This window comes from Enhydra lutris, unplaced genomic scaffold, assembly GCF_002288905.1.
Source record: "Enhydra lutris kenyoni isolate GAN:26980312 unplaced genomic scaffold, ASM228890v2 scaffoldscaffold9, whole genome shotgun sequence".
In the NCBI taxonomy this organism is placed as follows: Eukaryota; Metazoa; Chordata; class Mammalia; order Carnivora; family Mustelidae; genus Enhydra; species Enhydra lutris.
In genome coordinates, this window is record NW_019154093.1 from 59,101,711 (window position 1) to 59,126,977 (window position 25,267).

Sequence of the window (25,267 nt, forward strand, 5' to 3'; positions counted from 1 at the left end):
CCCACCCCCATTTACATTAGGGTTCACTTTCTGTTGTGTAGTTGTATGAGTTTTGACAAATGCATAAGGTCATGTATCCACCATCACACAGAATAATCTCACTGTCCTTAAAATCCTTATTAGCTCCACCTAGCTATCTTTCCCCAACTCCAACCCTGGATAACGACTGTTCTTTCTGTCTCCATAGTTTTGCCTTATCCAGAATGTCATATAAGTTGGAATCATGCAGTGTGTAGCTTTTATGGACTGTCTTCTTTCACTCAGCAATACGCATTTAAATTTCTCCATGTCTTTTTGTAGCTTGATAGCTTATTCCTTTTTATGACTGAATAATACTCCATTGTTAACAAGTACCACAGTTTATCTATGTAGCTACTGAAGGACATCTTGGTAGTGTCCAAGTTGGTTTTTTTTTTTTGAGATTTTTTTATTTAATTTATTTGAGAGAGAGAGAAAGAGTGTGTGTGTGTGTGTGTGTGTGTGTGTGTGTGTGTGTGTGCATGTGTGTATCACAAGTTGGGGGAGAGACAGAGCAAGAAAAACTCAAGCAGACTCCCTGCTGAGTGGGGAGCCCAACACAGAGCTCCATCCCACAACCCTGAGATCATGACCTGAGCCAAAACCAAGAGTCAGACACTTAACTGACTGAGACACCCATGCACCACCCTCCCAAGTTTCAACAATTATAAATAAAGCTCCTGTAAACTTTTGTGTATAGAGTTTTGTGTGGACATACATTTCCAACTTATCTGAGTAAATACCTGAAAGCATGATTGCTGGATCTTATGGTAAGGGGCTGTACTTAGCTTTGTAAGAAACTATCAAACTATTTTCCATAGTCACCATAGCATTTTGTATTCTTACAAACAATGAATGAGAGTTCCTATTGTTTCTCATTCTTACCAGCATTTGGTATTGTCAGTGTTTTGAATTTTAACTATTCTAATAGATATGAAATGGTATCTCACTATTGTTTAAATTTTCAAGTTCCTAATGGTCTATTATACAGTGCATCTTTTCATATGCTTATTTGCCATTTCTATATCTTTTTTAATGAAGTGTCTGTTTAGGCCTTTTGCCCACTTTTAATTATTTTTGTTGTTGTTGTTGAGTTTAAGAGTTTTTTGTATATTTTGGATACTAATCCATTACTATGTACATGTTTTGCAATTATCTCCTTCAGTCTGTCGCTTGTCTTTTTATTTTTTTTTTAAGATTTTATTTATTTATTTGACAGAGAGAGATCACAAGTAGGCAGACAGCAGGCAGAGAGAGGGGGGAAGCAGGCTCCCTGCTGAGCAGAGAGCCCGATGCGGGGCTCAATCCCAGGACCCTGAGATCATGACCTGAGCTGAAGGCAGAGGATTTAACCCACTAAGCCACCCAGGCGCCCCATGTCTTTTCATTTTTTTTTTTTTTAAGATTTTATTTATTTATTTGACAGAGAGATCACAAGCAGGCAGAGAGAGAGGAGGAAGCAGGCTCCCCTAGAGAGCAGAGAGCCCGATGCGGGGCTCGATCCCAGGACTCTGAGATCATGACCTGAGCCGAAGGCAGCGGCTTAACCCACTGAGCCACCCAGGCGCCCCATGTCTTTTCATTTTTAAAGTGTCTTTTGCAGGGGGCACCTGGGTGGCTCAGTGTGTTAAGCCTCTGCCTTGGCTCAGGTCATGATCTCAGGGTCCTGGGATCGAGCCACACATCGGGCTCTCTGCTCAGTGGGGAGCCTGCTTCCTCTTCTCTCTCTGCCTGCCTCTCTGCCTACTTGTGATCTCTCTCTCTCTCTGTGTCAAATAAATAAATAAATAATCTTTAAAAAAAAAGTGTCTTTTGCAGAGTAGAAATTTTTAATTTTAATGAAGTGCCACTTATCACTTTTTCTTTCATAGACTATGCTTTTGGTGTTGAACCTAAAAACTCATCACAAAACACAAAGTCACCTAGATTTTTTTCCCTGTGTTATTTTCTAGCTTTATAGTTTCGTGTTTTACATTTGGGTCTATGCACTCCATTTTGAGTTCATTTTTAGTACAAGGTGTAAGGTCAGTGTCTAAATTTACTTTTCTGCATGTGGATGTCCAGTTGTTCAGCACCATTTGTTGAAAAGACTATCCTTTCTCCATTGGATTGCCTTTGTTCCTTCATCTAAGATCTAAGATCTAAGATCAATTGAAAGAGACATTCTCTTGGTCAGAGTTTTTCAAAGTAGAGGTATTTAGTGGACTATGGCCAGCATTTTATTTTACTTATTTTTTTTAAGATTTTATTTATTTATCAAAGAGACAGAGAGAGCGCGCACAAGCAGGCAGAAGCGGAGAGAAAAGCAGGCTCCCTGCCAAGCAAGGAGCAGAATGCGGGATTCGATCCCAAGACCCTGGAATCATGACCTGAGCCAAAGGCAGCCGTTTAACCAACTGAGCCACCCAGGCATCCCTATTTTACTTATTTTTTAAAAGATATTATTTATTTCAGAAAGAGAGAGCAAGAGAGAAAGAGATAGCAGGGCACCTGGGTGGCTCAGTTGGTTGAACAACTGCCTTCAGCTCAAGTCGTGATCCTGGAGTCTCAGGATAGAGTCCCGCATTGGGCTCCCTGATCAGCAGGGGATCTGCTTCTTCCTCTGCCCGCCCCCACCCCACTCATGCTCACGCTCTCTCTCTCTCTAATAAATACATAAAATCTTTAAAAGAGAGAGAGAGAGAGTACAACTGGGGTGGGGTGGGGGGAAGGGCAGAGAGAGAGAGAGAAAAGCAGACTCTCCGATGAGCAGGGAGCCCCACAAAGAACCTGATCCCAGGACCCTGACCTGAATCAAAGGCAGATGCTTAACTGACTGAGCCACCCAGGCACCCAAGAGCCAGCATTTTAAAAAATGAAACGGCTTAGACTAAGGAATATCAGAATGCAGGATAATTAAGTATTGTTAATAAAACTTTTGTTCCAGTTTGTGTGTATGTATGTGTGTCTGTCTGTACTGGGTTGTAGCATAAAATGTATTTTTTTTACTGCAGGTTGTGGTTGAAAGGTTTGAGAGTTAATTGCTCTACAGAATCTACTAGAGATGCAAGGCCATAGCCATTAAACTTAAATAACTATCTGCCATATTCACCAGAAAATTTCAGTCATATATCTAAGATGCAAATCTAATGACATTCTTCTGCTTAAACTCTTTAAGATCATTCTGAAAGCAATGGAAAGTAAAATGTAGTAAAGTAAGAATAAATGCAGCAGGGCCATTCAGAAGACTGTTGTAATGAGCTAGGCAAATTATGATAAAGACCTAAAATAAGGCAGTGGCTTTGGAAGCAGAAAGGAGACGATTCTAAGATCTGGAGACTGGATATGCAGGGAGAAGAGATGAGGATATACTGAAAGAGAAAAAGTAGTGATATTTACCAATCCAGGAAATACAGAAAGTGGACCAGTTTTAGAGTAAAAGAAGATAAGTATGGTTTTGGATATGATCAGTCTGGGGTGGTGACAGGGTTTCCAACTGGTGAGGTTCAGGAGGCATTTGAATATTGAGGCCTGGAGTTCAGCAAATAAGTAGTAGTGGAAATTATGAGTGTGAATAAAGCCACCTAGGACAAGTAAATAGAGTAAGAAAAATAAAAGGCAAATAATAAGATCTTGGGGATCATAAGCATTTAAGTAGTGAAGAGAAAATGGCACCCCCCAAACACGCAAATAAATACTCAGAAAGGTGTGAAGAGAACCAACACAGTAGTATTACGTAAACTAAGGGAGCAAAACAAGATAGCAGATTTAAACTCAAACAGATCAGTAACAACAAAAAATATGAATCAACAAAATGCTGTAAAAAAACAAAGATTTTCAGCCTGTTGAAAGACAAAGATTCTAAAAGATAAAAACAAAACAAAATCCAATGATGTGCTATTCATAAGACTCACATCAAATTTAAGAACACAAAAATGCTGAAAGTAAAAGAATGGAAAAAACTATGCTAATCAAATACAAACTGAAAGCTGGTGTGGTTATAGCTGGTATTACCAGTGACAGTAATAACTTTATCGGTACACAGCCAAAACAGACTTCAACGGATACATCCTAATAATAAATGAGAAATCATCATGAAATACAGCATTTGGGGATTAACAGGTTGCAATTATACAATCTCAAGTTACATAAAGCAAAAATGACAGAACTATAATAGGAAATTGACAAATTCACAATTATGGTGGGAGATCTGAACACCTCTCTCATTAATTGGTAACATTAGTAGACCAAAAAAATCAGTAAGACTGGAGAAGGTTTGAACAATGTGACAACATGATTTGAAAACCTGACTTAATACAGAATATTTCACCCCACACTGCTTCCTATATGTTATTTTTACACATACATGGAACTTTTTTTTTAGTGCTGAGGTATAAATTTTGTCTCAACAAAATTCAAAAGGTTCAAATCATATAAATAAACAGCTAAAGCACTAACAGGGGTATCTATAGCCTTAATACCACAGATCAGAAAAGATTAAAAATTAAAAAAGATTAAAAATTACAGAGCCAAAAGATCTGAAGACACTTCACCAGAGAAGATATACAAATGGCAAATAAACATATGAAAAGATGTTCCACACCATAAGCCATTAGAGAATTGCAAATTAGAACAACATTGGGATACCACTATGTGTTTATCAGATGGGCTAAAATTCAAAACACTGATAATACCAAAAACTGGAGAGGATATGGTTCAATAGGAACTTTCATATTGCTGATATGGATGTTAAATAGTACACTCACTTTGAAAAAATGGCTCAGCGGTTTCTTACAAAATGAAACATACTCTTACCGTTCAATCCAGCAGTCATGCTCCTTTTTACCAAATTCACTAAAAACATGTCTACACAAAAACCTGCAGACTATGTTTATAGCAGCTTTACTCATAGCTGCCAAAATTTAGAAGTAACCAAGATATCCTTCGTTACAGGAGTGGATAAATAAACTGTGAACAGTCAGATAATGGGTATTGTTCAATCTTAAAAAGAGATGAGCTATCAAGCCATGAAAAGCCACAGAGGGGCCTTAAGTGCTTATCATTAAGTGAAAGAAGCCCATCTGATTGATTTCAAGTATACGACATTCTGGAAAAAGGTAAAATATAGAGAAAATAAAAAGAACAGCGATAACCAAGGATTATAAGGTGGCAGAGAAGGATGGGTACAGCAGAGGATTTTCTGGGCAGGGTAACTATTCTATGCAATATTGTAACAGTGGGTACGTATCATTATGCATTTGTCCAAACACATACAATGTACACCAAGAATGAACTCCAATGTGAACTACAGACCTTGGGTAATTATGAAGTATCAGTGAAGGTTCATCAACATATAATAAATGCATCACACAGGTGGAGGACCTTAGTGGTGGGGGAGGCTATCTGGCGGGGGGGGTGTATATGGGAACTCTACTTTCCAATCAATTCTGCTATGGATCCAAAATGCTATAAAAATAAAGTCTGTTTTAGGGAGGGAGGAGCAGGGAAAGAGGGACAGAGAGAGAATCTTAAGCAGGCTCCATGCCCAGCACAGAGTCCAACTAGGGACCGGATCTCATAACCCCGAGATCATGATCTTAGCTGAAATCAAGGGTCAGACTCTCAACCAACTTAGCCACCCAGGTGCCCCTGAAGCCTATTTTTAAAAAAATTAAATAGCTAAACATATATCTCAAGAAGTTAGAAAAAGAACAGAAAAAAAAAAAAAGGAAAAAAACAACCAAAGAGGTAGATTGAAGAATACAGAAAATAATAGAGAACAACCTAAAATAAAGAAGATTAACAAAATAAAACTTTGTTCCTTAGGAAAAAAAGTTCCAGTCAGTTCCTGACTGGCTCAGCCAGTAGAACATGTGACTCTTGATCTCAGGGCTATGAGTTCAAGCCCCTCCTTGGGTACAGAGATTACTTAAAAAAAATTTTTTTTTAATTAAAAAAAAAAAAGAGTTCCAAAGAGAAATAGAAAATATGAAGAGTTTCTACATTTAGAAACTGAAGAAGGAAATAGTGTCAAAAAAGCAGACCTGGTCAACAGTACCCAATGGCATAAAAAAGTAAACAATTACAATGGAAAATTGCCTGATGACTCTGGGAATAAGGAGATTACTAATGACTTAGCCAAGAACAGTTTAAGTAGAATGGAATGAAGCAGAACTAGCTTCTAAATGGAAAAAAAAAAAAATCTTGGAGATGTTAACATCAATGCTAATATTGTACATCTGCAAGAAGCTAGATTTTATTTATTTTTACCTTTGCACAGCATCTCCCAAAAAGATGCTCAAAACATCATTTGCAAATTAATTCAGTTCGAAGAGAAAGTATTACATATAGAGGGCTTTAAATGCCTGGCAGTAATGAGAACTAAATTAAGAAGTCTTAAGATTTCTAAACAGATATGAAGCCTAGTAAAAGTGATGTTTAAAGACTGATCTGGATTTGAGCTTACTCTGTGAGAGGGAATACCTCTCCCAGCAGGGAGCCTACATGGGACGTTATTGCAGCAGTCTATGCCCGGCCTTGATTAGGACAAGCCAAACGCAGTAAGATGAACAGTGAAATCTGAGAGACATCATGAAAATAAAATTATTAGGATTTGTTAACTAGTGGATATGCAAGTTAGGAGAAAAGGATGTTAAAGCTATCTGGAAGACAGAAAAAATTAAGAAGATGAAGGATGGTGATCAATGGTGACATACAATGACATTTTAACAGCAGGTGGTCCCCGAAGTCAATTGGTGCGACCATGCAATGGTGCAAAAGTGACATACATTCAGTAGAAACTGCACTTCGAATTGTGAATGTTGATTTTTTCCCAGGCTAGCAGTATTCAGTACTATCCTCTCTTGTGACACCCGAATATGAGGGTCAACAACTGTTACAATGACAACCATTCTATACCCAAATGACCAATTTGTTTTTCACTTTCAATACAGTATTCCCTAAATTACATGAGATATTCAACACCTGATCATAAAATAGACTTTGTGTCAGATGATTTTGCCCACCTGTAGGCTAATGTAAGTACACTCAGCACCTTTCAGATAGGAGAAGCTAAGCTACGAGGCCAGGTGTAGTAAATGCATTGTCAAATTACCACAGGTTGATCACGATGTAACCCGGTCCTCATTAAGTCGAGGAAGATCTGTAAATGCAGCTTCAACTAAATGTATTCCTATTGAATAAATAAATAAATCTTTAAGAAATTGATATTGAATTTTCAGCCTTTATCTTTTGGTTACAAATTTTCTCAAACAAGTAGATTTTATCTAGATGTTAACTGGGATCTTTACAAATGAATAAACATCAGTGGAAAATTTATTCAAACTCAAATACTTTTACCTTTATTTCCAGAAGGCAAGATAATGGGATAGTTTTGAAATATCTATGGGAAATGCCACAAATAAAAGAAAAAGTTTTTTTTTTTAAGCAATTTAAATCTAGGAGACTAATTTAAAAAAATTAGCACAAGTCAAATGACAAATGTGTAAGATTTTAATATTACATACATATATCAGAAGTTTTCAATATATGTAAACACACACATCACTCATACAGTTCAAGATCATTTCCAGAGTCAGCATACACTGTAGAAGTTTTCCTGCCTTCCTCTTTCCATTTCATTTTGGCTCACCTCTACCCTCGAAACATCTTGAAACACAGATAGTATGGAAACAAAGAACATAAGCTGTCTCTGAGAATATTTAGAATGAAATAGCTCAGCATTCCTTTTCTTTTTCACTAAACCATGCACTGCACCACAAAATTAAACAGACATCTCTAGGGACCCAGATTTGCCAAGAGTGTTTCTGGCAAAAATAAAATCTGGCCCTTCTCCAGACTTCTATACATGGACAACACTGGCTGCCCTACAGATGAAGACTGATTGCTGGCTGGCTGGTCTGTGGTTACTTAGTAGTGTCAAGATAAAGAATAGGAGGCACAGATCATTTTCATGTCTAAAGACTTCTGACAACAAACTTGCTCTGCTTAATTTCTCACATTCTGCAATAATGAGAGTTATTTACCAGAGAGACAGTTTTAATTCTAGCCTTCATTCCTTATTGTACAGACAAGCAAACCAAAGTGCAGCAAAGGTAGGTCATTTGCCCACAGTCACACAGCTAGTTGGGGACAGTACCAAACACAGGCCTTGAGACTCCCAGTTTAATAATCTTTCCACCTTTCTATTAAGCAGTACTAGCTTTCTAAATAATATTTAAAAGAATGTGTCACTTGTATATTAAACTTTATTTATTTAGATTTTATTTATTTGACAGAGAGAGAAAGAACACAAGTAGGCAGAGAGAGAAGGGGGGAGCAGGCTCTCCACCCAGCAGAGAGCCCGATGTGGGCCTCGATCCCAGGACCCTGAGATCATGACCTGAGCGGAGGCAGAGGCTTAACCCACTGAGCCACCCAGGCGCCCCTTAAACTCTTTTTATTTAATCTAAAACTTGAATGTCATATGCTCTTCCTCAATCAGTATTTTACTAAAAATGGTAATACACTTTTGTTTTGTGACCCTGTACATAATAGTTTTTAAAAGGACTGTATATTTTAAGTCCCAGAGTCACCAAAGTAAAATGAGTCTAGAACTGGATTCCAAACTATTAAAACACATCTAAGAAATTCTGTATCTTTTTTTTTTAAGATTTTTATTTATTTATTTGACAGAGATCACAAGTAAGCAGAGAGGCAGGCAGAGAGAGAGGGGGAAGCAGGATCCCTGCCAAGCAGAGAGAGCCCAATGCAGGGCTCGATCGCAGGACCCTGAGATCATCACCTGAACGGAAGGCAGAAACTTCAACCCACTGAGCCACCCAGCCGCCCCACCCACTGAGCCACCCAGGTACCCCAGAAATTCTGTATCTTTAAACCTGGGAAGATTCTTTAAAAATTATGGCCCAATATATTTAAAAGTATCAGGTCACTGGAATTAGGATCATAGCTAAGAATTAAATCTTAGCTCTGCCAATGACTAGGTGTGTGATATGGGCCTTGTTTCCTCCTTACCTATAAAATAAGCAGGTTGGATTGGGATCATTATACTTAGGAATTCATCTTTTCCAACATTTAAAGATTTACTTATTTATGTTAGAGAGAGAATGTGTGTGTGTGTGTGTGTGCGCGCGCGCAGAAGGGAGAGGCAAAGGGAGAGAGAGAAGCAGACTCCCCGCTGAAAGTGATGGGGATTGGGGGGGGAGCTCAGTCCCAGGACCCTGAGATCATGACCTGAGCCGAAACCAAGACTTGGACGCTTAACCAACCGAGCCACCCTGGTGAACCAATTCCATCATTTAAAATACAATTCTTGGTAACTTGATGATATCTAATCCTTATTACCTTACAACATTCAAATAACAGAGCAAAGAAATAAACACAACGATCCATACTTAGTTAACTAAACAAATTAAAACACAGAAAATAACTCCACTATAAAAAAGCAGTAGATCTGGCTCTGTATAGAGTCAGAGAGAACACTATCAGGAGAAAATGGTAGTACATAGTTGAATTTATGGTGATTTAGATCACTCTCTGCATTCATTTCACCAAGTAGTCTTGAAAACCCAAGTCTAGTTTTTCTGAAAAAGGAACAGAGAAGCACATAAAAGCTCAGAGTGGCTGTTCAGTCTGGCTCTACCAGAAGTACCACACACCTCTGTCAGATATGAAGAACCCCGATCTATTGCTGTACTGAAAACAGTTATATATGGCCCTGAAGGATTTATGTTCAAGACTTCTAATGAGCGGGTCACTTAGATCTTTTTTTTTTTTTTCATCTACCATTAGGAGAAACAGCTTTTACCTTCATTTTTTTACTTGAGACAGTTGTTAGTTTCTACAGACTATAGATGTTCATTACATGCAATTCACTGTTAGCTACTCTAGGGAAAACAAGAAGGTATAAACATAGTCCCTGCAACCACCAGCCCAGGATTTTACAACTGAGTAGGATCATGCAAATTTGAGGACCTCTGAGTTATACTTATAAAATTAAATTCTCACCAGCTTTTATGTCTAGTTTAACTGCATTTAGGTCCTATGTCCCTTTGCTAACAGACATCAAACACAAATTCATTTATAAGGTGCTAGAGAAAGGGATTAAGGCATCGTAAAGAGCTAATCCAACTGATGGCTGTAAAGAGAAGACAACAGGAAAATGTGAGATTATTAAACTCTATGCACTGAAACCCCTCCAAGATCCAGCTCATTCGTCAGACCTAAAATATTTCTGTTTTGATTAAACACTGAAGCTTTATATCCCTTTGAGAGAATAAATCATATCTTGGGCCTGTCTGTATCTCTGATTCAATTTGCCTAGAGCAGTCTTATAAAAGTGGTTGGGTCAGAACAATAAGAATATTGGGTTATCAGTTTTATCAAATTATTTACCAGGATAATTAAAAACTTACGAATTTCCCGGTTTTTCCCTCTGTTAAACTGGGACAATAGTATCTGTCTTGAATCATTGAATACTACCTCAAAAACTAATCATGTAGGGTGCCTGGTGGCTCAGTGGGTTAAGCCTCTGCCTTTGGCTCAGCTCATGATCTCAGGGTCCTGGGATCAAGCCCTGCATCGGGCTCTCTTCTCAGCAGGAAGACTGCTTCCTCCTCTCTCTCTCTCTGCCTACTTGTGATCTCTCTCTCTCTCTCTCTGTCAAATAAATAAATAAATAAAATCCTTAAAAAAAAAAAAAAAAACTAGGGGTGTCTGGGTGGCTCAGTGGGTTAAAGCCTCTGACTTCGGCTTAGGTCATGATACCAGGGTTCTGGGATCAAGCCTGGCATCGTTGGGCTCTCTGCTCAGCAGGGAGCCTGCTTCCTCCTCTTTCTCTGCCTGCCTCTCTGCCTGCTTGTGATCTCTGTCTGTCAAATAAAATAAATAAAATCTTTAAAAAATTAAAAAAAAACTAATGATATACTATATGCTGGCTAACTGAACATAATAATAAATTAAAAAAAAAAAAAAAAAGAAAACCTTGCAGTGCTAGTTACCATAAGGATCTAAATGAAAGTACTCAGCAAACTGTCCTATAAATGAAAGGTGATATTATTATTGAGCTTAGATTTTGGAACCTTTCATATAAAGTCCAAAGCTAGATAATGTCAGATCAACATCTTTCTCCAATCACTCCAGCTTCCTTATAGCACATTTACTGGTGACTAATCCATCATGAATAACTTGCAAGCATTACTTCACAGTTACAGGATATTATACTTCTATCTAACCCTAGTGTACATGACATTCAGCCTAGGGGAATCTCAATAAAAATCCATACCTGCTTTATTGTGCTGGAGCTTAAACAGCAGATCAGAAAGAAACACAGGTCTTAAAATGCTCCTTCAGTCTCTTTTGGGGCTAGGATTGGAACTCATTCTAGCAGTGAATGACTCAACCATCACCAAAATATTCATGCTGCTTTTTGAAAAATCTCAGCAAAGGCCATCTGACTATCAGTTGGGGGAGGGGGAATGTCTTAACCTCTCTCATTATATCATTTACAAAGATTGATCCCTAATGGACTATAATTCTAAGTATGAAAGATAACACAACGAAGCTCAGAGAAAAACATATCTTTGTGACTTTAGAGTATTTGAAGTATTTGTATCCTCTTAAATAGGACATAAAAACTTCGACCACAAAAGAAAAAAATTGATAAATATGCTTATATTAAGAATTTATGTTCATTAAGAGACACCATTAGTACAGCAAAATGACAACCCACAAAAGGGGAAGAAGATCTAAAAATAACATATTTGAAAATGACTCATATAGATTTTACATAGAGCATTTCTGTGAATCATTAAGAAAAATATAGACCACTCAACAGAAATGTGAACAAAAGATGTGAATTTGTGTGACTTTCCAAAAGAGGCTATCCAAATAGCAAATAAACCTGAAAAGATGTCCAGCTTCCTTAGTCATCAGGCAAATGCAAATTAAAACCACAATGTGATATTATTCTATATACATCAGAACATCTAAAATGAAGAGGAGTTACAATACCAAGCAGTGGTGACGATATGGAGCAATGCAAGGAATGCACATACACTGCTGGTGGTATAAACTGGTACAATCTTTCTGGAAAACTGATTGTAATTATTTGTTAAAACTGAAGGTAGGCATATCTATGACCCAGCAATTCCACTCCAACAGAAATACTTATAAATATTCGCTAAAAGACAAGCACTAAAAAGTTCACAGCTTCAATATTTGTAAAAGCTAAAAACTGGATGCAAACCAAACAGCCATTAACAGTAGAATAGACAAATAAGTTGGAGTATGCTCACATAAAATACTACACAGCAATGAGAGTGAAGAGGTTTAACTACATGTGACAGTAAGGAAGAGGCTCACAAATATAATGCTAAACTAAAGAGGTCAGACCCAAAAGGCATGAGTCCATAGGTATAAACTAAAACAGTAACAGACAAAACCAATCTCCTCCAATGGAAGTCAGGACAGTGGGCACCATCACGGGGGCGGGGCTGACAGAACATAAAGGGGGCTTCGTGCTGACAAGTTCTATTTCTTTTTTTAACTTTTTTTTTTTTTTTTTTTTTTAAGGGAGAGCAGCAGAGGGATGGGGAGAGAGGATCTCAAGCAGGCTCCATGCCAGCCTGACACGGGGCTCAATCTCACAACCCTGAGATTGTGATCTGAGTGGAAATCAAGAGTCAGATGCTTAACCAACTGAGCCACCCAGGCGCCTATTTTTTTTTTTAAGATTTTATTTATTTATCTGACAGGCAGGGACACAGCGAGAGAGAGGAACATAGGCAGGGGGAATGGGAGAGAGAGAAGCAGGCTTCCCACTGAGCAGGGAGCCCAATGTGGGGCTTGATCCCAGGCCCCTGAGCTGAAGGCAGACAACTAACTACTAAGCCACCCAGGGGCCCCAAGGTCCTATTTTTCTTTTTTATCAAATATGCACTCTTCCATATTCATTTAAACTTCAGTAAAAAGTTAAGAAGCAATACCTTTCCTTGTTATTTCGTGTTAAGGTTCTGACCTTTCACATAAAAAATCAGCCCCCCTTGGGGCGCCTGGGTGGCTCAGTGGGTTAAGCCTCTGCCTTCAGCTCAGGTCATGATCCCAGGGTCCTGGGATCCAGCCCCGCATCGGGCTCTCTGCTCCGCAGGGAGCCTGCCTCCACCTCTCTCTCTCTACCTGCCTCTCTGCCTACTTGTGATCTCTGTCAAATAAATAAATAAAAAATCTAAAAAAAAAAAAATCAGCCCCCCTTGAATAATGTCAAAATACACTGTAAGGGCTAATAGTTAAACTGATTTTAAGTTAACTGCAGATTAACCTTTAGCAAATTCACAGGTTCACAGAATTAGAGGTCTATTAACAGTCCAAGGTAAGGAATTTGCTCTTTTCTGACTTGAAAAAATTAAAAAGGCATTAGAAAAACAATGATTTTCTTATCCCTCCCCTTATCATTGTTCTTATTATGAGCTATAACAGCAAGATGCACTACATACATTATTTCATTTCATTCTCCTAACTCCATGAACCAATTTTATCATCTTCATGATTTTACAGCTAAGGAAATACAAGCTGAGTATGTTGTCTAAAAGCAAACAGCACAAATGTGGTCGAGTCAGGACCTAAATCCTGGTGAGTCTGACTCTCAAGCTGATGTCCTTAACCACCATTATATCCCTGCCTCATTGTCATACTGGGGACTTTACAGGATAGGGTGATGATAATCTTCTTTGGCTTTTGCTTAATCACTTTAGAAGGCTACATACGAACTGAACATCCTCCCAACCCCTCACACACACTTTTTTTTTTTTTAAGATTTTATTTATTTATTTGACAGACAGAGATCACAAGTAGGCAGAGAGGCAGGCAGACAGAGAGGAGGAAGCAGGCTCCCCGCTGAGCAGACAGCCCGATTCAGGGCTCCATCCCAGGACCCCAGGATCATGACCTGAGCCAAAGGCAGAGGCATTAACCCACTGAGCCACCCAGGCGCCCCTCACACACACTTTTTAAACAAAGACTCATAGAGGGGGCAGCACCTGGGTGGCTCAGTCAGTTGAGCATCTGCCTTTGGCTCAGGTCGTGATCTCGGAATCCTGGGTTCGAGCCAGGCATAGGGCTCCCTCTCCCTCTGTACTCTCTCTCTCTCTCTCAAGTAAATAAATAAAATCTTTAAAAAAAAAAAAAAGATTCATAGGGGGACTGGGCTGTTAAATGAAAAGTGGGTGTTAAGACAGAAAGCCCATGCCACCAGTTGACCTACAATACAAATGTTTAACAGCTTATTTTTTTAAAAAGATTTCATTTATTTGAGAGAGAGAGAGATAGAATGAGAGAGCGTGTGTGTGTGTGTGTGTGTGCACGCACGCGCACATGATCTTCTTTATCCACTCATCATCCATGGACACTGGGCTGCTTCCATATCTTGGCTATTATATATAATGCTGCAATCAACACAGCAGAGCATGTATCCCTTTGAATTATTGTTTTTGTATTTTGTGGGTAAATATGAAGTAATGTGATTGCTGGATCACAGGGCAGTTCAATTTTTAACTTTTTGAAAAACTTCGATACTGTTTTCCACAGAGGCTGCACGAGTTTGCATTCTCCAAGTGCAAAAGGCTTCCTTTTTCTCCACGTCCTCACCAACACCTGTTCTTTTGTTGTTGATTTTAGCCATCTTGACAAGTGTGAGGTGATATTGCCCTGTAGTTTGGATCTGTATTTCCATGACTAGTGATAATGAACATCTTTTCATGTGTCTGTTGGCCATCTGAATGTCTTTTTCGAACAAATGTCTGTTCATGTCTTCTGTCCATTTTTAAATTAGATTATTTGTTTTCCGGATGTTGAGTTTTATAAGTTCTTTATATATTCTGGATACTAACCCTTTATCAGATATGTCATTTGCAAATACCTTCTCCAATTCCACAGGGTGCCTTTTAGTTTTATTGTTTCTTTCATTGTGTAGAAGCTTTTTACTTTGATGTAGTCTCAAGAGTTTATTTTTTTAAAGATTTACTTATTTGAGAGAGAGAGAGTGCATACACGCAAGCACGCTCAAGTGGAGGAAGGAGGAGAGGAGGAAAATCTCAAGCAGACTCCCTGCTGAAAGGGGTAGGGCTGACACAAGCCTCAATATCGACCCATGAGATCATGACCTGAACTGAAACCAAGAGTCAGACGTTTGACCCACTGAGCCACCTTAGTTTATTTTTTTAAAAATTTACTTTGTTGAAGATTAAGTGATCTTATAATTGTGGGTTTATTTCTGGGTTTTCTCTTCTGTTCCATTGATCTATCTATTTTTGTGCCAGTACCATACTGTTCTGATCAACACAGCGTTGAATATAACCGACCCACTTAGATGAAGTGCATCCCTTCATATCCCTAGACATACATTTACTACCTGCCTCTTGGAAGTGTTTATACATATGGGAAGAGCATGCAGCTCTCTTTAGTAAACACAGAGAGCATTCATCTATATCTCCATTGTGTTATTCTGTCTAGGCCGTTGCCTCAAGTAGAAATGTAAACTGTTTTCTTATTTGAAGTTCTAAAAATATATTAGAAGAAGATTTCCACATTAGGGAACAAATATATGCCATTTTTAAATTGAAAATGAAAAAGAAATTTTGTGTGACTTTGTAGTTGGTTAAAGCATTTGTTTATCATCATACAACATGACACTTTCTATATTCAATACGACAGACTTTAAAAATAACTGGCCTATTGGGGCGCCTGGGTGGCTCAGTGGGTTAAAGCCTCTGCCTTCGGCTCAGGTCATGATCCCAGGGTCCTGGGATTGAGCCCCACATCGGGCTCTCTGCTCGGCGGGGAGCCTGCTTCCTCCTTTCTCTCTCTCTGCCTACTTGTGATCTCTGTCAAATAAATAAATAAAATCTTTAAAAAAAATAAAAAAAAATAACTGGCCTATCAATTTTGAGAAATCTTTATGTAATGGGTATAGTAACAGATGTCAGTAAGAAAAAATACATTGATTTTTCCAAGGTAGCCATAAACATAAACAAATAGTGTGAAGGGAGAAACTGGCCATGTCACTAATCTGAATTCAAAAAGTTCTTGAAATAGGCAAGCACACAACATAGATGGTCATAATGTGCTTTTTATTTTATTTTTTTTAAAGATTTTATTTATTTATTTGACAGAGACCACAAGTAGGCAGAAAGGTAAGCAGAGAGAGAGAGGGAAGCAGGCTCCCCGCTGAGCAGATGCCAGGACCCCGGGATCATGACCCAAGCTGAAAGCAGAGGCTTTAACCCACTGAGCCACCCAGGTGCCCCCATAAAGTGCTTTTTAAAAGCCATTCAAAAGTTTATCAATTTTTGGATATTATAACATTTTATGAGGAAGCTAAAGCATTCCTCTTTTATTACTGAAAATATTGTTACTAGGGAGGTAAGAAAGAACTTTCTTATCAACCATCATTATCATCTCACCAGTAAATGAAAATAATAAGGCTAATAAAGACAAAGGGCTTGATATAAGGCAAATCACAGGCTTGAAACGCTAAAGCATATTACTCATCTTAATATATTATAACATTAGAATTCTTTCCACTTTTCTTTAAGTTCAAAATCACTTCAATAAAAACATTTGCTATATAAGACATTTATAACCCAGTACTATCATTTTGTATAGTTAATTTCTATCACCTTTGGGGAGGGAAGTCTACGTAACATAATGACTTTCAAATTTATTTGGTAGATCAAGCTATGGGCCACTTTTATATTAGTCTGATTTAATGGGATCTATTTTAGGTTAATTAATCCTCAGAGATATAAATTCCTTAATAAAGCAGTCAGCAGTATTTTAAAATATTAACCAAAATATTCATAAATCATGTTTAAGCAATCCATTAGCAAGACCAAAATATCTTACTTTCTGCTTCTATTTGCAGCTTTCAAAGCATAACTCTGCTTCCCTACCTTCCCAAACACCCCCTTGTATTCCATAACCCTTTCCCTCACATTCCATTCCCCTCCCAACTAGGAAACAATCAGATTAATTTACATCTATCAAGTGACTGCAGTTAATTTACACTATAACATTAGCTAAGCCCAAAGTACTGGTGTATATTAAGTCAGCCAATAGTGACATGGAAGGTTTAACCCCCTATTTAAGACTGGGACATCATCAAGCATAAAGAGAGTTTTTCTTTTGGGGATGTAGAAACAGGAAGTCTGAAATCATGCATTATCTAATGGTTGTAGTCATTTTAGGATAATGAATATCCCTTGTCCCTCTGCCCTCCCTAACACAGACTGCTAAAAACACAACCCTCCCCTGCCTCACTTTCCTTTTTTCTCTTGCCTATTTAGAATGCAGCAACTGAACACACCTGTACTAATTCAAAAAACAGGCATTAAAGGCCAATGACAGCATCTAAACACAGCACAACTCTTCTTCCTTTTTAATCCCACCCTTAACTGGCAGCTCCCGGGTTCTTTAATATTTATTTTAACTATCTCTGGCAATTAAGATTTTGACTTCTTTTTTTTAATGATTTACTTATTTGAAAGAAAGAGAGAGAACATGAGTAGGAGGGGTAGAGGGAAAGGGAGAGGAAATCTCAAGCAGACTCCACACTGAGCCTGGAGCCCCATGCGGAGCTCCATCCCATGACTCTAAGACCACAACCTGACCCGAAATCAACAGTCAGATTCTTAACCTACTGCGCCACCCAGGAGCCCCAGACTCTGATTTCTTTTAAAATACAATTTTGAGGGGCACCTGGGTGGCTCAGTGGGTTAAGCCGCTGCCTTCGGCTCAGGTCATGATCTCAGGGTCCTGGGATCGAGTCCCGCATTGGGTTCTCTGCTCAGCAGGGAGCCTGCTTCCCTCTCTCTCTCTCTCTGCCTGCCTCTCCATCTACTTGTGATCTCTGTCAATAAATAAATAAAATCTTTAAAAAATTAAAAAATTAAAAAAAATACAATTTTGGAATATAGCCCCTTCACCAATGGCTACATTATTGAAATCTGGCTTTTTTACTTGCAGAACCCCAAGAAAATTTTGAAAACCTTACATCTCCTCACACATTCTTAAACTGACATCTAAAATTTTTCACCATAAGTTTAAGTAGTAGGAAAGGAGTAATTTCTAACATATTGTAAATATCGCTATTTTGCTGTTATATCACCTTAAATGTATCATTCTTATCATCCTATCATGAAGGCCCTGCCTTTTGACCTCATCTAACTCTAATTATCTCCCAAAGGCCACATCTCCAAATACCCACAAATTGGGGACTTAGGACTTCAACGTATGGACTTAGGGCAGGGCACAATTCAGCCTACAGCAACAAGTTTTCATTTCTCTGGGATAAAGGCCCAAGGATTTAACTGCTGGGTTATATAGTAGTTGCATGGTTAGTTTTTTAAGAAACTGCCAAACTGTTTTCCAGAGTGGCTATATCATTTTATATTTCCACCATCAATGTATAAATGATATGGCTTCTCTGCATCCTTGCCAGCATTTGGTGTTGTCAATATTTTTTATTTTAGCTATTCCAGTGATATCTCGTTGTAATTTTAATTTGCATTTCCCTAATGGCTAATGAGGTTGAACATCTTTTCATGTGCTTATTTGCCAGCTGTGCATCCTCTTCAGTGAAAGGTCTGTGCATGTCTTTTTCCCATTTTCTAATTGGATTGTCTTTTACAGTTTTGAGAGTTCTTTAGATATTCTAGATACTAGTTCTTTGTCAGATATGTGGCTTGCAAACATGTTTTTCTCCATCTGTAGCCTGTCTTTGCATCCTCTTAACAAGGTCATGCAAAGTAGAAGATTTTAATTTTGATGAGATAAAATTTATTAATTTTTCCTTTTATGGATCATGTTTTTGGTATCAAGTCTAAGAACCTTTTGCCTAGTTATAGACCCCAAATATTTTCTTCACTTTTTTCTAGAAGTTTTATAGTTTTGTGTTTTCCATTTATGTCTATGATATATTTTGAGTTCATTTTTATATAAGATTTAGGTAAAGGTTGTTTTTTTTGTTTTTGTTTTTGTTTTATTTTGTTTTTTTGCCAATGGATGTCTAATTGCTTCAGCACCACTCATTAAAAAGCTATTTCTCCTCCTTTTGAATTGCTTTTAGGTTCTTTGTAAAAAATTGGGCATATTTTATGTGACTCTATTCCTGGGTTCCCTATGTTACTTCAATGATCTGTGTTTATCTCTCCACTAGTATCACACTATATTGATTAATGAAGCCATATAGTAAGCTTTAACAAAGGCTTGAGAAAAGGTGATTCCTCCAATACAAATTATCTCTAATGTAATGTATTTTATGTTTGAAAGTCTTTTACTGACAGTGTTACATTTTTCCTCAACAAAAAATCTGTCTATAAATTAAAAATAAATTTCTATTTTCTGTAATAAAAGACTTCAAGTGTTAAAACAATTTCTTCTGGTTTGAGTTTTCGTTACAATTATTATTACTAACCAATTAAAATATAAATATACTGTAAACTTTGATTTTAAAGATTCTTAAACATAATGAGGAAAACTACATAAAGGAGATGGGTGTGAGGGGAAGTCAAGTGGTTACTGCCATCATGCCACCATCATCTGGTTTGTTGCCAGAAGGAAAATGGCGGATCTGGAAGAGCAGTTGTCTAATGAGGAGAAGGTGTACAGAGCAGCAAAATTCATTATTCATGCCCCTCCTGGAGAGTTTAATGAGGTGTTTAATGATGTTTGGCTGCCATTTAATAATGATAATCTTCTTAGGGAAGGAGCAGCTCATGCATTTGCACAGTATAACTTGGACCAGTTTATTCCAGAAAAATTGAAGGTTATAAAGATCAGATATTGATAACAGAACATGGCAACTTGGGAAATGGAAAGTTTTTGGGTTCCCAAAACAGAATCTCTTTCAAATTTGATCACTTAAGAAAGGAAGCAACTGATCCAAGACCATATGAAAGAGAAAATGTGTTGAAACATGGAGAACTTCAGTAGAGACTGTTCTGTGAGTGTATATAAAAGAACATTATCCATTATCCAAATGGGGTCTACACTGATATATGGCCAAAAAAAAAAAAAAAAGAAAAAAAAAAAAAAGATGGATAGCAAAGCATTGTTGCATGCAAAGAAAGCTATCAGTTCCAAGAAAAAAAACTTTTGGAACCATCACTGGAGGTCAGAGTGGAAGTTTCCAATCACTTTTTCAACCACTCAGGCTCAGGTGGTTGGCATCTTGAAAATTCAGGTTCATTATTATGAAGATAGTAATATTCAGTTAGTGAGTCATAAAGATATACAAGATTTCCTAACAGCATCTACTGAAGCACAAAGAGCAAAAGAATTTATAAAGATTATAGAAGCTGCAGAAAATGAATAGTACACCACTACCAGTGAGAATTACCAGATGATGTCAGACACTACTTTTAAAACTTTACCTTGACAGTTGCCATTTACATGACTAAGATTGATTGGAACAAGATCCTTAGCTACAGGATTGGCAAAGAAATGCAGAATGCCCAAGATGAACATTATATGACCAGATCATTTAGTGTCTGCATTTTAAGAAAAATCATTGCAAAAGTATTCAAAACTGTCAAACTACCCAATCAGGTGAGCTGCTGCCACTTAAAATCACTAATTAATTAGTTTGGTTAGAGCACAGAGCTTAGCTAATTTACAATTATTTTTTCATTTCTTTTGTTCAAAGAGGATTACAAATGAGTTTAGTTTAAGTGTCTTTTACTTTCTCTTATACCTTTCTTTCTTACAAGTAAGAGATGATTCTTCTAGTTTAATGTTAAAAGTTTTGAAGTGTTTCAAAAATAGTTTACTTATCATGACCCTGAAATTGTTTATGAAGTGGGTAACTTCTGATATTTGCCCAGCACTTTTTAATGGGATCAAAAATGGACATTCTAGTTTAAGGTGGTAGATGGATTTAGTCATATATGCTGCTGAAGAAATTTGTCTACATTTCCCCCCTCACCTTTTCCATTTATGTTAAATTGAGATTAGAGGGAAAGCATTTTCTGTATCAATTGTGTATCAAAAAGGGTTTTTAGCTAGCTTAGGGTTTAAGTAAACTTTTTAAAAACAAGGCCAAGATGGGAGACGCATGATGGCGGAGGAGTAGCGGACTGAAATGACATCAGGTCGCAGGAGTTCAGCTAGATAGTGATCAACCATTTTGAACACCTACAAACTCAACAGGAGATCCAAGAGAAGAGCAGCCATTCTAGGAACAGAAAATCAACCACATTCCAAAAGAGCTCTACGGAAAGCATTCAGGGAACAAAAACCCCCGAGAGCAAACTCGAGCAGATTTCTTAGCCTGGCCCTGGCAAGGGCAGTGCAATTCCACCTTGGGCAAAGACATTTGAGAATCACTACAACAGGCCTCTCCTCCAGAAGATCAGCAAAAACATCCAGCCAAGTCCAAGCTCACTGGTCAAGGAGAACAGCGGATCTCTAGAGCTGGGGAAAGCAAAGGCATGGAATTAATTCATGGCTTTCTTCCCATGATCCTCTAGTCTTGCAAAGTTAATTAATTTTTTTTAATTTTATTTTTTTCCTTATTCTAATTTTTTAACTCTTCCTCTTTCCTCTTTTAACATTTTTTAACTAGTTTATCTTAACAATACCTTTTTAAAAAAATCGTTTTTTTGGGGCGCCTGGGTGGCTCAGTGGGTTGAGCCGCTGCCTTCGGCTCGGGTCATGATCTCGGAGTCCTGGGATCGAGCCCCGCATCGGGCTCTCTGCTCAGCAGGAAGCCTGCTTCCTCCTCTCTCTCTGCCTGCCTCTCTGCCTACTTGTGATCTCTCTGTCAAATAAATAAATAAAAAATCTTTAAAAAAAAAAATCGTTTTAAACCTTCATTATTACAGTCATATTTTATCCTTCATTGTATTTAACCTTATTTTTTATATAATAACGTGAGGGGTTTTTTCCTAAAAAATTTTGGGATACAATTTCTTCTAATAGATCAAAATATACCCTAAATCTAGCACAGGGCTTTGGTCTAGTCTCCAGCCTGAGCACATTCTCTCCCCTTTTTTTTTTCCCTCTTCTTTCTTTTTCTAACCAACTTATCATTCCTTTTTTAGAATTTTTGTTTTAATTTTCATCTTTATAGTCATATTCCATCCTTTCATTGTGTTTACCCTTATTTTTGTATATTTATAAGTTTTTTCTTTAAAATTTTGGGAGGTAATTTTTCTAAGAGACCAAAATACACCCAAAATCAAGTGGGTGTCTCTGTTCTATTCACCAGTCTAATATATATTTATTTCTTTTTAATTTCTTTTTATCCCCTTTCTTCTCCCCCCGGTTTTGGGTCTCTTCTGATTTGATTAGTGTACATTTTTCTGGAGTCTTTGCCACCCTTTTAGTATTTTATTCTGCCATTCATATATTTTTATCTGGATAAAATGACAAGGCGGAAAAACCCACCACAGAAATAAGAACAAGAGGCAGTACCAATGGCTAGGGACTTAATCAATACAGACATTGGTAATATGTCAGTTCTAGAGTTCAGAATGATGATTCTCAAGGTGCTAGCTGGGCTCGAAAAAGGCATGGAGGATATTAAAGAAACTCTGCCTGGAGAAATAAAATCCCTTTCTGGAGAAATAAAAGAACTAAAATCTAACCAAGTTGAAATCAAAAAAGGTATTAATGAGGTGCAATCAAGAATGGAGGCTCTTACTGCTAGGATAAATGAGGGAGAAGAGAGAATTAGTGATATAGAAGACCAAATGACAGGGAATAAAGAAGCTGAGCAAAAGAGAGACAAACAACTACTGGACCACAAGGGGAGAATTCGAGAGATAAGTAAAATAATATTAGAGAAGAATATAATATAAGATGAAACAATATTAGAATAATTGGGATTCCAGAAGAAGAAAGAGAGTGAGGGGCAAAAGGTATATTAGAGCAAATTATAATAGAGAATTTCCCTAATATGGCAAAGGGAACAAGCATCAAAATCCAAAAGGCACAGAGAATCTCCCTCAAAATCAATAAAAATAGGTCCACACTCCATCATCTAATAGTGAAATTTACTAGTCTTAGTGACAAACAGAAAATCCTGAAAGCAGCTTGGGACAAGAAGTCTGTAACATACAATGGTAGAAATATTAGATTGGCAGCAGACTTATCCACAGATACCTGGCAGGCCAGAAAGAACTGGCATGATATATTCAGAGCACTAAATGAGAAAAATATGCAGCCAAGAATACTATATCCAGCTAGGCTATCATTGAAAATAGAAGGAGAGATTAAAAAAAAAAAAAGCTTCCAGGACAAACAAAAATTAAAATAATTTGCAAACACCAAAACAGCCCTACAGGAAATACTGAAAGGGTGGCAAAGACTCCAGAAAAATGAGAGAGAGAGCCTAAAAGTAGTAGACCAAAAAGGAACAGAGACAATACAGAGTAACGGTCACCTTACAGGCAATACAATGGCACTAAATTCAGATCTTTCCATAGTTACCCTGAATGTAAATGGGATAAATACCCCAATCAAAAGACACAGGGTATCAGAATGGATAAAAAAACAAAACCCATCAATATGCTATCTATAAGAAACTCATTTTAGACCCAAAGACACCTCCAGATTTAAAGTGAGGGGGTGGAAAATAATCTACCATGCTAATGGACATCAAAAGAAAGCTGGGGTGGCAATCCTTATATTAGATAAATTAGATTTTAAGCCAAAGACAATAATAAGAAATGAGGAAGGACACTATATCATACTCAAAGGGTCAGTCCCACAAGAAGATCTAACAATTTTAAATATCTATGCCCCTAACATGGGAGCAGCGAACTATATAAACCATTTAATAACAAAATCAAAGAAACACATCAACAATAATACAATAATAATAGGGGACTTTAAGACCCTCCTCACTGAAATGGACAGATCATCCAAGCAAAAGATCAACAAGGAAATAAAGACCTTAACTGACACACTGGACAAGATGGACATCACAGATATATTCAGAATATTCCCTCCCAAAGCAACAGAATACATATTCTTCTCTAGAGCACATGGAACATTCTCCAGAATAGACCACATCTTGGGTCACAAATCAGGTGTCAACTGGTACCAAAAGACTGGGATCATTCTCTGCATATTTTCAGACCACAATGCTCTGAAGCTAGAACTCAATCACAAGAGGAAAGTTGGAAAGAACTCAAATACATGGAGGTTACAGAGCATACTACTAAAGAATGAATGGGTCAACCAGGAAATTAAAGAAGAACTGAAAAAATTCATGGAAACAAATGAAAATGAAAACACAACTGTTCAAAATTTGTGGGACACAGCCAAGACAGTCCTGAGAGGAAAGTATATAGCGATACAAGCCTTTCTCAAGAAACAAGAAAGGTCTCAAGTATATAACCTAACCCTAAACCTAAAGAAGCTGGAGAAAGAACAGCAAAGAAAGCCTAAACCCAGCAGGAGAAGAGAAATAATAAACATCAGAGCAGAAAACAATGAAATAGAAACCAAAAGAACAGTAGAACAGATCAAGAAACTAGGAGCTGGTTCTTGGAAAGAATTAATAAGATTGATAAAGCCCTAGCCAGACTTATCAAAAAGAAAAGAGAAAGGACCCAAATTAATAAAATCATGAATGAAAGAGGAGAGATCACAACCAACTCCAAAGAAATACAAACAATTATAAGAACATATTATGAGCAACTATACACACCAGCAAATTTGACAATCTGGAAGAAATGGATACATTCCTAGAGACATATAAACTACCACAACTGAACCAGGAAGAAATAGAAAACCTGAACAGACCCATAACCAGTAAGGAGATTGAAGCAGTCATCAAAAATCTCCCAACAAACCAAGAGCCCAGGGCCAGAGGGCTTCCCAGGGGAGTTCTACCAAGCATTTAAAGAAGAATTAATACCTATTCTCCTGAAACTGTTCCAAAAAATAGAAATAGAAGGAAAACTCATTTTAGGCCAGAATTACCTTGATCCCAAAACCAGACAAAGACCCCATCAAAAAGAGACTTACAGACCAATATCCTTGATGAACACAGATGCGAAAATTCTCACCAAAATACTAGCCAATAGGATCCAACAGTACATTAAAAGGATTATTCACCACAACCAAGTGGGATTTATTCCAAGGCTGCAAGGTTGGTTCAACATCTGCAAATCAATCAATGTGATACAATACATTAATAAAAGAAAGAACAAGAACCATATGATACTCTCAATAGTTGCTGAAAAAGCAT

The 25,267-nt window shown here is 37.5% G+C and overlaps 1 protein-coding gene and 1 pseudogene across 3 annotated transcripts in view; one reads left to right on the top strand and one right to left on the bottom strand.

Annotated features, from left to right (window-relative positions):
• Positions 1-25,267, bottom strand: part of LOC111142803 (family with sequence similarity 69 member A) — a 131,452-nt gene that overhangs the window by 81,663 nt on the left and 24,522 nt on the right. The window lies entirely within an intron of this gene.
• Positions 19,631-21,336, top strand: LOC111143649 (annotated as a pseudogene).